At 39.7% G+C, this 13,519-nt stretch overlaps 1 protein-coding gene across 6 annotated transcripts in view; it reads right to left on the reverse strand.

The window, feature by feature from the left end:
* Positions 1-13,519, reverse strand: part of LOC139566246 (RNA-binding protein 39-like) — a 33,264-nt gene that overhangs the window by 3,741 nt on the left and 16,004 nt on the right. The gene's annotated exons all lie outside the window — the stretch shown is intronic.

The raw sequence follows: 13,519 nt of genomic DNA on the forward strand, positions 1-13,519 counted from the left end.
TGCAATTCTTCAGCCATTCCTGGACCTGTGATCAAAAACGAGCTACATATGGACAATACCAAAATAAATGATCCAATGACTCTGCCTCACAGCAAAATCTGCAGAGCTGGGAAGATTGTATCCCCCATATATACAACATTCTATTGGTTGCAAGAATTTTATATAGTAATTTAAATTGAAAATTTAGAAGTTTTGAATCCGGAGTTGTTCTGCGTATCAATTCATAAACCATGTGCCATGGAATGGGTACATCGAAAATCTCTTCCAATCTATTTGGCAATTTATATGGCACAGCTGTCAGTTTTTTGGTCCTTAAATAAAAACATATACCAATTTAATTTATCACACATTTCTTTAACCATTTTATGTTCCTTAATACAGGGCCGACATACAAGTTCCTTACTTTTTTCCCCTTCTACTAGCCTCTACCATTTTTGTGGTAACGTTACAATTAGTTGGTTGTAATTTTGGGTAGAGCAGACATTTCCATGTCTGTGTTAGCTGCATGTGACATAACTCCACCAGTCCTATTTCTGATATCATTCACAAAAATTACTTTTTTTAAACATTTCTTCGGAAAAATATATATATATTTCTTAATCAATTAGTATATTTGAGTTTAACCACAATATTTGTTGTATTATTTGTTCTGTCTTTTCAGGTGGATTAAACTGAAATTGCAACCAACTTTCTAAGGCTTGTTTAAAAAAATAACAATATTTGAGATTATTGCCTTTTCAAACAACCGAAAGTGAGCAGGTATAATCTGAATAAAGAGAAAAAGGCCATTCTTGAACATTGGTAGAAATGTCTCATCCTATTTACTAGAGAACCAGTTTGGATTTAAGTTTAACTTTTGTATGCCTTTAGTGACAGGTCTAATGCTTTAATATTTAATCATTTCTGCCCTCTGAATTAATATTTGTTTTATAAATAGGGCCTTTTAATTTTGTCTGGCTTGCTTTTCCAAATAAAATAGAATATTTTTTGTTCATATAATTTAAAAAGCAGGTCACTAGGTGTAGGAAAAACCGTAAGCAAAACCATAAGCAAATAGCTAAACTGTCATAACTAAAGAGTTAATCAGGGTGATTTTTCCACAAAGACAAATTGAAGGACTTTCTCAGGCACTTAATTATAAAATCGAGGTCCTTGAAAATTTGTAAGAGAAAAGTCCAACAAAACTGCTAAGAATAAAGCATTATGCGTTGACATTCACATTATAAAATAAGTCCAAATAAAGTTGCCACTGAAAATACAGAAACCATAATTAAAGCTGCAAGCAGCAATGCTGGGGTAGATGCTATGGGTTCACTGTGCCACCATCAGGACAAATTGGACACATTGCCCTAAGATAAGATACTTCTGTAATCAATTGAAATAAATTCATTATGAATTCCTTATATAAACTGTAACTCAGTAAAATCTTTGAAATTGTTGCATTTACATGTTTGTTCAGTACAATATGACCCCACTATGGAAAGCATTTGAACACGATGACCCCACTATGGAAAACACATGAACACGATGGCATTCTCCATTTTGCTTCTGATTTGTCTGAAGGTAACCCATTCAAACAAATGGAAGTATGGGAGGTAGTTTATGACAACTTTTTTTTTTTTTTAAGTGAGCATTCTTATATATCCTAAAAAAAGGACAGACACTTCAAAACCTGATTCCTTTGATTTTTACTGTCTTTTTTGCCAAGTATTGCATTTATCATGGATCCTAGTTAGCTGCTGCCAAAGCATTGTAAAACATTACAATACATTCACAGATTACACAGCACACAGTGTGTCCTCAGGACCCTATTCAACCACTACCACATATCTACAGTACTAAGTCCACGTGTGTGTGTGTGTGTGTGTGTGTGTGTGTGTGCCAATGTTTGTGTTGCTTCACAGTCCCCACTGGTCCATAAGGTGTTTTTTAAAAATCGAATTGTACTGCTTGCGTCAGTTACTTAATGTGGAATAGAGTTCCATGTAGTCATGGCTCTATGTGTGCCTCCCATAGCCTGTTCTGGACTTGGAGACTGAAGCATGTCTTGTGGGGTACGCATGGGTGTCCGTGTTGCCCTGTTCTGAGCCAATTGCAATTTTCCTAAGTCCTTTTTTTGTGGCACCAGACCACAAGACTGAACAGCAGTCAAGGTGCAACAAAACTAGGGCCTGTAGGACCTGCCTTGTTGATAGTGTTAAGGCAGGGCATCGCTTTATTAGATAGACTTCTCCCCATCTTAGCTACTACTGCATCAATATGTTTCGACCATGACAGTTTACAATCTAGTTACGCCAAGCAGTTTAGTCATCGCAACTTGCTCAATTTCCACATTATTTATTAAGAGACTTAGTTAAGGTTTAGGTTTTAGTGAGTGTTTTGTTCCAAATACAAAGCTTTTAGTTTGAAATATTTAGGGCTAACTTATTCCTTGCCACCATTCTGAAACTAACTGCAGCTCTTTGTTGAGTGTTGACGTGTATAGTGTTGTCATCCGTATACATAGACACTCTGGCTTTACTCAAAGTCAGTGGCATGTCGTTAGTAAACATTTTTTAAAAGGGGCCTAAACAGCTACCCTGGGGAATTCCTGATTCTAATTGGATTATATTTGAGAGGCTTCCATTAAAGAACACCCTCTGTGTTCTGCTAGACAAGTACCTCTTTATCCACATTATAGCAGGGGGTGTAAAGCCATAACATACGTTTTTCAAGCAGCAGACTATGATCAATAATGTCAAAAGCTGCACTGAAGTATAACAAAACAGCTCCCACAATCATTATATCATAAATTTCTCTCAGCCAATCAAGTCATTTGTGTAAGTGCTGTGCTTGTTGAGTGTCCTTCCCTATAAGCATGCTGAAATTCTGTTGTCAATTTGTTTACTGTAAAATAGCATTGAATCTGGTCAAACACCAATTTTTCCAGAAGTTTACTAAGGGTTGGTAACAGGCTGATTGGTCGGCTATTTGAGCCAGTAAAGGGGGCTTTACTATTCTTGGGTAGAGGAATGACTTTTAGCTTCCCTCTAGGCCTGAGAGCACACGTTCTCTAGTAGGCTTAGATTGAAGATGTGGCAAATAGGAGTTGCAATATCGTCTGCTGTTATCCTCAGTAATTTTCCATCCAGATTGTCAAACCCCGGTGGCTTGTGAATGTATGAATGTCATTCAATGCATTTCTATGGGCTATACAGTAGTAAAGGCCAAAATATAATTTTAATATACCTAAGGGGGTCCTAAAATCCAAAATCAAACAGCTAAATGATCCATGGTATGACCATGTTAAAACTCCATACGTTAGCTTAATTTATTGGTCAATTGCGGCCATATTTTAGGTACTAGTTGTAAAAATATTGCATTGGTAGAACTTTGGTTCATAGATGTGTAAGAAATTGTATAAGATACTGGTAACTTGTTTTAACCACTTCTCAACATAAGCTATACTTGGCACAACATCCACCCATCCCCCACTATACCCCCACACTTTGTACCCTATTAAGTAACCACAGACCCACACACTCAACCCTCCCCCATGAATAGGCCCCTGTTAAAACAGACGCACATGCATTCTGCTCAAGGATGAGACTTTAAGACAATGAACTGTGGGAAGGGCCAATGGAAACGTCGACATCAGGCCGAACAGGACTACCCACGACCCAGATCGACCAATCGGAAGGCCAGACTACCAGATCAACCTACTTTGCTTGTTGCCTATATAATCTGTATGAACTGTTTTAGAGGGCTCTCTTCCGACGATTCCATACGAGTCAGACAGAAGGAGCCGTGCTGCACGATTTACTAAGATATTTTTTACATATTAATAAACCGCCTTATTATATAATTATCCACCTCGTCCTATGTCTCTACTTGATCTCCTGTCTCTAGTAAACGTTTTACTAACAGATGCCACATTATGCTTCGTACAGATCGGTCATTCGGTACCGGAGGAGTAGCGTTGTGTTTTTAACAAAAAACAAGATGGCGGGAAATCCATTATGGAGGACCTTATGGGTCAGAGGCAAATGTTTATTTTGAAGGACACATATAGCAAATTTCATGATTAGGTCAAATGGGTTGAGGGGCGTGACCTTTCAAAGTTTGCATGTGAAATAGATTGTTATAACGCCATCATGTGGCCTAATGGCATGGCACAAGACGGTGTGGACCTTGGCCCACCATCATGCCAGGTTTGACCATCCTAGGCCTCATGACACGGGAATTATAATTTTTTCACCAAATTGCCAGAAGAAAAATAATGAAATAAATAATAATAATAGCTGCAAGTAACAATGCCAGGGTTCAGGATGTGAGCCCACAGTGCCACCATCAGGACAAATTTGACACATCACGCTACTTCTGTACTTCTTATAACACTTGCCAAATATCACAACTAAAACACATCATGCAATATTCCTATTTTGGACTATTTTATGCTGACTACTTTAAACGTCTTCAACCACAACTGCTAGGCACCAAATTTGGAATATAGCTTGTATGGATGCAAATCTTCAAACGCAATATTTTCCACAACTATATGGCTGCAATAAGCCAATGAGCTTGCATGAACATTTACATTTAAGTCATTTAGCAGACGCTCTTATCCAGAGCGACTTACAAATTGGACGGTTATGTCTAAGAGCACCCCCATGCAGCCAAACAACCATACTTTACAGGTTAGCTGGACATCGCCCTGAGCGCGTGCTAAATTTCATCAGTCAAACAGAGCAAGAGAAACGTGTGGCCGATGTGTATTGATGTGTATACAGGCCTCATTTGTAAAAAAAGACACCCTGTCAATAAGGTTAAATGCCCAGTGCAGTCCATAAAGTTAATTTCCTTTGTTTTATATTTCCACAGTGAGGTTGGAATAATACTATAAAAAATTATAATAATGCCCTTTTAGTGTAATAGCTGTTAGAAAATAGTGCCTGAAATTGTAGCCTGTTTTGGTGGGATGGAGTAGTAAATTAGTTAACCTGTTTGGGCTAGGGGGCCGCATTTTCACGTTTGGATGAAAAGTGTACCCATAGTAAACTGCCTGCTACTCAGTTCCAGTTGCTAATATATGCATATTATTAGTAGATTTGGATAGAAAACACTCTGAAGTGTCTAAAACTGTTTGAATGATGTCTGTGAGTATAACAGAACTCAAATCTGTTCCATCAGAACTCAAATCCAACCAGGAAGTGGGAAATCTGAGGTTTGTAGTTTTTCAACTCTTGGCCTATCGAATACACAGTGTGTATGGGGTCATACTTGTTAAGGCTTCCACTAGATGTCAACAGTCTTTAGAACCTTGTTTGATGCTTCTACTGTGAAGTGGGGGCGAATGAGAGGGGATTGAGTAAGGTCTCTCCTAGAGAACCACGAGCTGACCATGCGCGTTCACGTGAGAGTTAGCTTGAGTTCCATTGCATTTCTGAAGACAAAGGAATTCTCCTGTTGGAACATTATTGAAGATTTATGTTAAAAACATCCTAAAGATTGATTCTATACTTCGTTTGACATGTTTCTACGGACTGTAACGGAACTTTCTGACTTTGTCTGCTCCTAGTGATCGCGCGTCATGAATTTGGAATACTGGGCTAAACGCGCTAACAAAAAGGATGAACTTTATCGAACAAATCAAACATTTATTGTGGAACTGGGATTCCTGGGAGTGCATTCTGATGAAGATCATCAAAGGTAAGTGAATATTTATAATGTTATTTCTGACTTCTGTTGACACCAACATGGCGGATATCTGTTTGGGTTGTATTGGTCTCTGAGCGCCGTACTCAGATTATTGCATGGTTTGCTTTTTCCGTAAAGTTTTTTTGAAATCTGACACAGCGGTTGCATTAAGGAGAAGTATATCTTTAATTCTGTGAATAACACTTGTATCTTTTATAAATGTTTATTATGAGTATTTCTGTATGTGATGTGGATCTGTGCAAATTCACGGGATGTTTTGGAGGCAAAGCCAAATGTAAACTGAGGTTTTTGGATATAAATATGAACTTGATCGAACAAAACATGCATGTATTGTGTAACATGTTGTCCCGGGAGTGTCATCTGATGAAGAATATCAAAGGTTAGTGATTCATTTTATCTCTATTTCTGCTTTTTGTGACGACTCCTCTTTGGTTGGAAAATCGCTGTATGCTTTCTGTGACTAGTTGCTGACCTAACATAATGATATGTTCTGCTTTCACCGAAAAGCCTTTTTGAAATCGGACACCGTGGTTGGATTAACGAGAATTTTATCTTTAAAATGGTGTCTAATACTTGTATGTTTGAGAAATTTGAATGATGAGATTTCTGTTGATTGAATTTGGCACCCTGCAATTTAATTGGCTGTTGGCGAGGGGTTCCGCGACAGGTTACCAGATCACCGACCATTTCGAATCTTACCGTACCTTCTCCACTATGCAATCTGGTTTCTGAGCTGGTCATGGGTGCACCTCAGCCACGCTCAAGGTCCTAAACGATATCATAACCGCCATCGATAAGAGACAATACTGTGCAGCTGTATTCATCGACCTGGCCAAGGCTTTCGACTCTGTCAATCACAGCATTCTTATTGGCACTCTACAGCCTTGGTTTCTCAAATGACTGCCTCGCCTGGTTCATCAACTACTTCTGAGACAGAGTTCAGTTCATACATCAATTATGTCGCTCTTGCTGCGGGTGATCCTCTGATTCTTCTCTATGCAGACGACACCATTCTGTATACTTCTGGCCCTTCTTTGGACACTGTGCTAAGAAACCTCCAAACGATCTCCAATGCCATACGGCACTCCTTCCAAGGCCTCCAACTGCTTTTAAATGCAAGAAAAAAAAGGTGCATGCTCTTCAACCAATTGCTGCCCGCACCCTCCCGCCCAACTAGCATCACTACTCTAGACGGCTCTGACTTAGAATATGTGGACAACTACAAATACCTAGGTGTCTGGTTAGACTGTAAACTCTCCATCCAGACTCACATTTAGCCTCTCCAATCCAAAATTAAATCTAGAATCGGCTTCCTATTTCACATCAAAGCATCCTTCACTCATGCTGCCAAACACACCCTCGTAAAACTGACTATCCTACCGATCCTTGACTTCGGCAATGTCATTTACAAAATAGCCTCCAACACTCTACTCAGCAAATTGCATGTAGACCATCACAGTGCCATTCATTTGGTCACCAAAGCCCCATATACTACCCACCACTGCGACCTGTATGCTCTCGTTGGCGAGGCCCTCACTACATATTTGTCGCCAAACCCACTGGCTCCAGGTCATCTATAAGTCTATGCTAGGTAAAGCCCCACCATCTCAGCTCACTGGTCACCATAGCAATGTTAAGTTCATGTTTTAAGTATCCCTATACTTCTGTTATTACGGGGCTATCACTGAGTCAAGAGTGCGCCTGAAGTCTTGTCGTTGATGGACCTGGCCTTGAGTATAATGGCTACTTGTAGTGTGTTCATATAGTATAGTAAACTTTGTTAAACTGGAACCTTGTCGTTGTGTCATTTCGAGTTAACATTGGTAGCAGAGGATGGTTTCTAACTACAATGTGCCACCTCGCTTCGACGAGAAGAGGTCGTACGAAAGTTGGAAAAATGAACTGGGAATCTGGACACGCGTTACTAATCTGGACGCGAAAAAGCAAGCACTTGCGGTGGTATTATCGCTCGAGGGAAGAGCGAGAGATACAGCACTGGAAATATCCGTTGAGGATTTGAACAAGGATGACGGTATGGGAACTTTGATCACAGCACTGGATTCTGTATTTCTTAACCTTTTCTCAATAGGGGGGCGTCATTTCGACTTTGTAAAAATTTGTTCCCAAATTAAACTGCCTCGTACTCAATTCTTGCTCGTACAATATGCATATTATTATTACTATTGGATAGAAAACACTCTCTAGTTTCTAAAACCGTTTGAATTATATCTGTGAGTAAAACAGAACTCATTTTGCAGCAAACTTCCTGTCAGGAACTGAAAAATCTGAAATCGGGGGCTCTGTTCCAGGGTCAGTTTATAAATTATCATGTAATCTATGGGTCGACATGCACTGCATGCGCCTTCCCCTAGATGTCAGTAAGCAGTGAGAATTGGAATGGGGTTGCTAGGTAGATCTGAGGCCATATAAAAGCTCTTGGAACCGGGTGTGCAGTCTTTTCAACGTTCGCCATGACGCAAGACAGACCTCAGGATTGCATTCTGAAAAGCTCTCGTTATAGGCTTTAGATATATCCGGCTCTGATTTTATTCGATATAGGTGTTAAAAACATCATAATGTAGTTATTTTAAACCGACTTATATCAGTTTATATCAGTATATTGCGATTTTCGGTATTTTCTTTGTTCTGCGTTCTGGGGATTTGCCACATGGCTAACGTTTGCTGCTAATTACACAGTTGAAGACGACATTCTACAACCGAGCAACGATTCTTCTGGACAAAGGACAACTTGTACAAGATTCTGATGGAAGCTCATTAAATAGTAAGAACTATTTATGATGTTAATTCGTAATTTCTGTCGAAAAAGTGAAACTATTATTCCGCCATTAATTTCGGTGCGGTCTCGCTTTACCGCACGCTGTATGTCGTAGTAACGTTAATTTTAAAAATCTAACACAGCGGTTGCATTAAGAACTAATGTTTGCTGTCCAACCTGTATTTTTTAGTCAAGTTTATGATTAGTTATTGATTAGATTAGGTGCCTCTCCCAAGATTTCTCCCGACATTTTGTTTGCAGTTTGGCCACTATTCTCATTGTATAACCACGATTTGTGCCGCTAAATATGCACATTTTCGAACAAACAATATATGTATTGTATAATATGATGTTATAGGACTGTCATCTGATTAAGTTTTGAGAAGGTTAGTGAAAAAATTAATATCTTTTGCTGGTTTATTCGCTATCGCTAACGTGCATGAATCAATGCTGCTGTGTGGTTGGCTATTGTAGTAAGTTAATATAATGCTAAATTGTGTTTTCGCTGTAAAACACTTAAAATATCTGAAATATTGGCTGGATTCACAAGATCTTTGTCTTTCATTTGCTGTACGCTGTGTATTTTTCATAAATGTTTTATGATGAGTATTTAGGTAATTCACGTTGCTCTCTGTAGTTATTCTAGTTGCTTTGGTGAGAGTTGTGATGGTGGCTGCAATGTCAAACTATGATTTATACCTGAAATATGCACATTTTTCGAACAAAACATATGCTATACAATAAATATGTTATCAGACTGTCATCTGATGAAGTTGTTTCTTGGTTAGTGACTATTTATATCTTTATTTGGTCGAATTTGTGATAGCTACCTATGCAGTAAAAAAATGGTGGAGAAAAAAAAAAGTTGTCTTTTGCTATCGTGGTTAGCTAATAGAAATACATAGTGTCTTCCCTGTAAAACATTTTAAAAATCAGAAATGATGGCTGGATTCACAAGATGTGCACCTTTCATTTGGTGTCTTGGACTTGTGATTTCATGATATTTAGATGCTAGTATTTACTTGTGGCGCTATGCTAGTCAGCTTTTTTACTGATGAGGGTGCTCCCGGATCCGGGATTGGGACCAACTAGAAGTTAAAGAAGAGAAAGACCGTGCCTACGAGGCATATTCAAACTTTGACAGTGTTACGAGAGATATTTCGGTTGCAATGACGGACTACATCATTGATTTCGAACAGAGGTACAATAGGATGCGCAAGTATGACATGGTTCTCCCAGATGCAGTGTTAGCGTTCAAGTTACTAGATACTGCCTGTCTAGATGGTAGGGAGAAACAGTTGGCTTTGACTGCTTGAACTGTGCTGACTTTTGCATCTATGAAGTCGGCACTAAAAATAATATTTGGTGAAGACGTGTCGCGCCAATAACAGATGGAATGCAAGTGAGTGACGCAGCATATTACACTGAGCAGCACAGAAAAGGCGCCAACAAGTCACGTTCTCAAGACAACCAGAAGAGGGCGCCATTTCCCGGCACAAATCCACTGGACAAATATGGAAGGAGATCGAAATGTGCAATTTGTCAAAGCACTTACCATTGGGTTAAAGAATGTCCTCATAAAAATGAACAAGTTAAACTAACGGAGGAAAATGTAAACAGAGATAGAGCAGTGTAACATTACACTGTTTTCAAATGAATCTGCTTCTGATACTGAGATTTTTATAGTTGAATCCTTAGGATCTGCTGTGATTGATACTGCATGTACACGGACAGTGTGTGGTGCAAAATGGCTTGATAGCTATGTCAGTGAACTAAATATGAAAGTACAAAATATGATTGACACACCAAGCAACAGAGCTTTCAAATTTGGAGATGGGAGAATTGTCCATTCTACCAAGAGAGTTAAGATACCAGCAAAAATTGGTCAGACTAAGTGTCACATTGAAACAGAGGTGGTCCCTACAGATATCCCCTTACTATTAAGCAAAGCTTCCCTCAAGAAGGCAGGGGCTGTACTAGACATAAAAAATGACAAGGCAGTGATCTTTAAACAACCAGTGACTCTTGAACTTACTACCTCAGGCCACTATTGTGTAAACATTTTAGACAAAGACATCACAGAGTCCATGCAAAAATGAGATTCTGACTGACACAGAGAACATGAGCACTAAAGAAAAACACAAAGTATTGTTAAAGCTTTACAAACAGTTTGGACATGATACAGTTGACAGACTTCAGAGGTTACTGACCTGGTTACGCCAGGTCAGCGGAGTCAATCACCACCTTCCGGAGACACCTGAAACCCCACCTCTTTAAGGAATACCTAGGATAGGATAAAGTAATCCTTCTAACCCCCCCCCCCCTTAAAAGAGTTAGATGCACTATTGTAAAGTGGTTGTTCCACTGGATATCATAAGGTGAATGCACCAATTTGTAAGTCGCTCTGGATAAGAGCGTCTGCTAAATGACTTAAATGTAAATGTTACTCAGCAGTTCAGGGAATAATGATGATAAGTACGAAACTGGAAACAAAGTGTACCAAACGAGTTGACTGTCAAGAGTGGAAAGGACCGGGAGTAGTCATTGGTCAAGATGGTGTGGTGATATTTGTGAGGCACGGAGGCATGATTGTCAGGGTGCATCACTCAAGATTGCGGAAAGTAAATGATCAACAAGATAGAGGGGCTGTTGCTGAGAATCAGTCTCCTAATGAAAATGACAAAAAGGACACAGTAACAGACACAAACCTACCAGATGTCGCATCCAATGATATGGACACCGAAACTGACACAGGAAATGGAGCAGAGACCTTCAACCATACCACAGGTAATAGTGTTGAGCGTTGAAATGAGGAAAACATTCAACAACAGCCACATGTGTTAAGAGAACATGGTTGTTCCAATCTGAAAACTGGACAAACTGTTAAATATATGGACAGAGAAAGTGGTATTCCACATACAGCAACCGTCATTGGACGAGCAGGAAAAGCAAAACACAAGAACTGGTACAACTTGCAGTACTCTGAACCAGCTACACTTTCTGGTACAACAGGGTCAGCTGACCTGTCACTTGTAGATAATATCAGAATTGAACCAATGGAAAATCGAGAAAAACAGAATGACATTCAAAATGATGATGTACTTGAAACAAAGGACGTGTCATTTGACTCAATTAAGCTAGATGAGCTCAGTAATTAGAGGAAAAATTGAGTGTTTGAGGAAGTCAAAGACATTGGCCAAAAGTGCGTCTCAACAAGGTGGGTGTGTACCCTTAAAGAATCCTTAACTGGAATAGTGCCCAAAGCACGACTAGTGGCTAGAGGTTGAGGAGCTGGCTGCTAAAGAACTCCCAAAAGACTCACCGACATGTGCCTCAGAGTCACTCAGATTGCTGATGTCAGTGATCTGCCAGAAAAAATGGAAACTTAATTCCATAGACATCAAATCTAGATTTTTGCAGGGAACAGAGTTGTCAAGGGACATTCACATTCGACCTCTGCTGAAGCTAAAAGCGAAGGAACACTGTGGAAACTAAAAAAGTGTGTGTATGGACTGGCAGATGGATCACTCTACTGGTACAACATAGTCAAGGCAACAATGCTGAATACAGGTGGAAAAATGTCACAAGTGGATCCTGCAGTCTTCTATTGGCTTGATCAAGACTGCAATGTGACTGGAGTACTTGCCTGTCATGTTGATGAATTTATCTGGGGTGGCTCACAGACCTTTGCTTCAACTGTGATTCCACACCTCAAAGCTGTTTTCTAGGTTGGCCGTGAAGAGCATGATAATTTTTGTTATGTTGGCATAGAGTTTATTACAGTTGATGGAACAATACTGATGCAACAGGAGAGCTATATCAAGAATCTTCAACCCATCCACATGGATTCTTCAAGACCCGTACAAAGGAATTCCCCTCTATGTGGAATTGAAGCTGATCAATTGAGGTCGAAGATATGTCAAATTCTATGGGTGGCTAGACAGAGTAGACCTGATGTAATGTTTGATGTTTGCAACTTGGCATCTAACACAAAACACGCCACTGTACAAACCATTCATGAAGCAAACAAAGTTGTTCGTAAACTGAAATCACAACAAGTGACTTTAAAGTTTCAGCATGTTGGAAAAGATGACTCTTTGAAACTAGTTGTCTTCAGTGATGCTTCGCTAGGGAACCTTACAGATGGAGGCACACAAGGTGGACATCTAATCGTGTTAATGGGTGAAGGAGGAAGATTCTCACCTATCTGTTGGCAGTCAAAAAGGATCAGAAGGGTTGTCCGAAGCACACTTGCTGGAGAAACACTGGAATTGACAATGCGATCTTTCTTGCAACTCTGTTCTCAGAGCTTACCACTGGTGAGACAAAACGGCACATTCTACCTGTAGTTTGTGTCACTGACAACTACTCATTAGTTGATGGTGTGAAGTCAACCAAGTCTGTCACAGAGAAAAGACTTCGTCTTGAGATTAGCAGCATCAAGGAACTTATTCAAGCACAGAGAATCCAGCGGATTCTGTGGTCGACCACAAAGGAACAGCTTGCTGACTGTCTGACTAAAAAAGGAGCATCCAGTCTTGTGCTCCTACAGGCTCTCAGTAATGGAAAGTGGCAGCTTGAGTAATACAAATAAAAACTGTCACACAACCCATTTGTAATGGGGATCTTGAATAATACTTGGACCTTTAATTATGTTTTTGATGTTTTATTTGTCTTTAAAGAAAAGGGGGAGATTGTTAAGTTCATGTTTTAAGTATCCCTATACTTCTGTTATTACGGGGCTATCACTGAGTCAAGAGTGCGCCTGCGCATGAAGTCTTGTCGTTGATGGACCTGGCCTTGAGTGTAATGGCTACTTGTAGTGTGTTCATATAGTATAGTAAACTTTGTTAAACTGGAACCTTGTCGTTGTGTCATTTCGAGTTAACAAGCAACACCCACCGGTAGCACGCGCTCCAGCAGGTATATATCTCACTGGTCACCCCCAAAGTCAACGCTTCCTTTGGCCGCCTTTCCTTCCAGTTCTCTGCTGCCAATGACTGGAACGAATTGCAAAAATCACTGAAAATGGAGACTTAAATCTCC

The sequence above is a fragment of the Salvelinus alpinus genome, chromosome 2 (genome assembly GCF_045679555.1).
Source record: "Salvelinus alpinus chromosome 2, SLU_Salpinus.1, whole genome shotgun sequence".
NCBI lineage: Eukaryota > Metazoa > Chordata > Actinopteri > Salmoniformes > Salmonidae > Salvelinus > Salvelinus alpinus.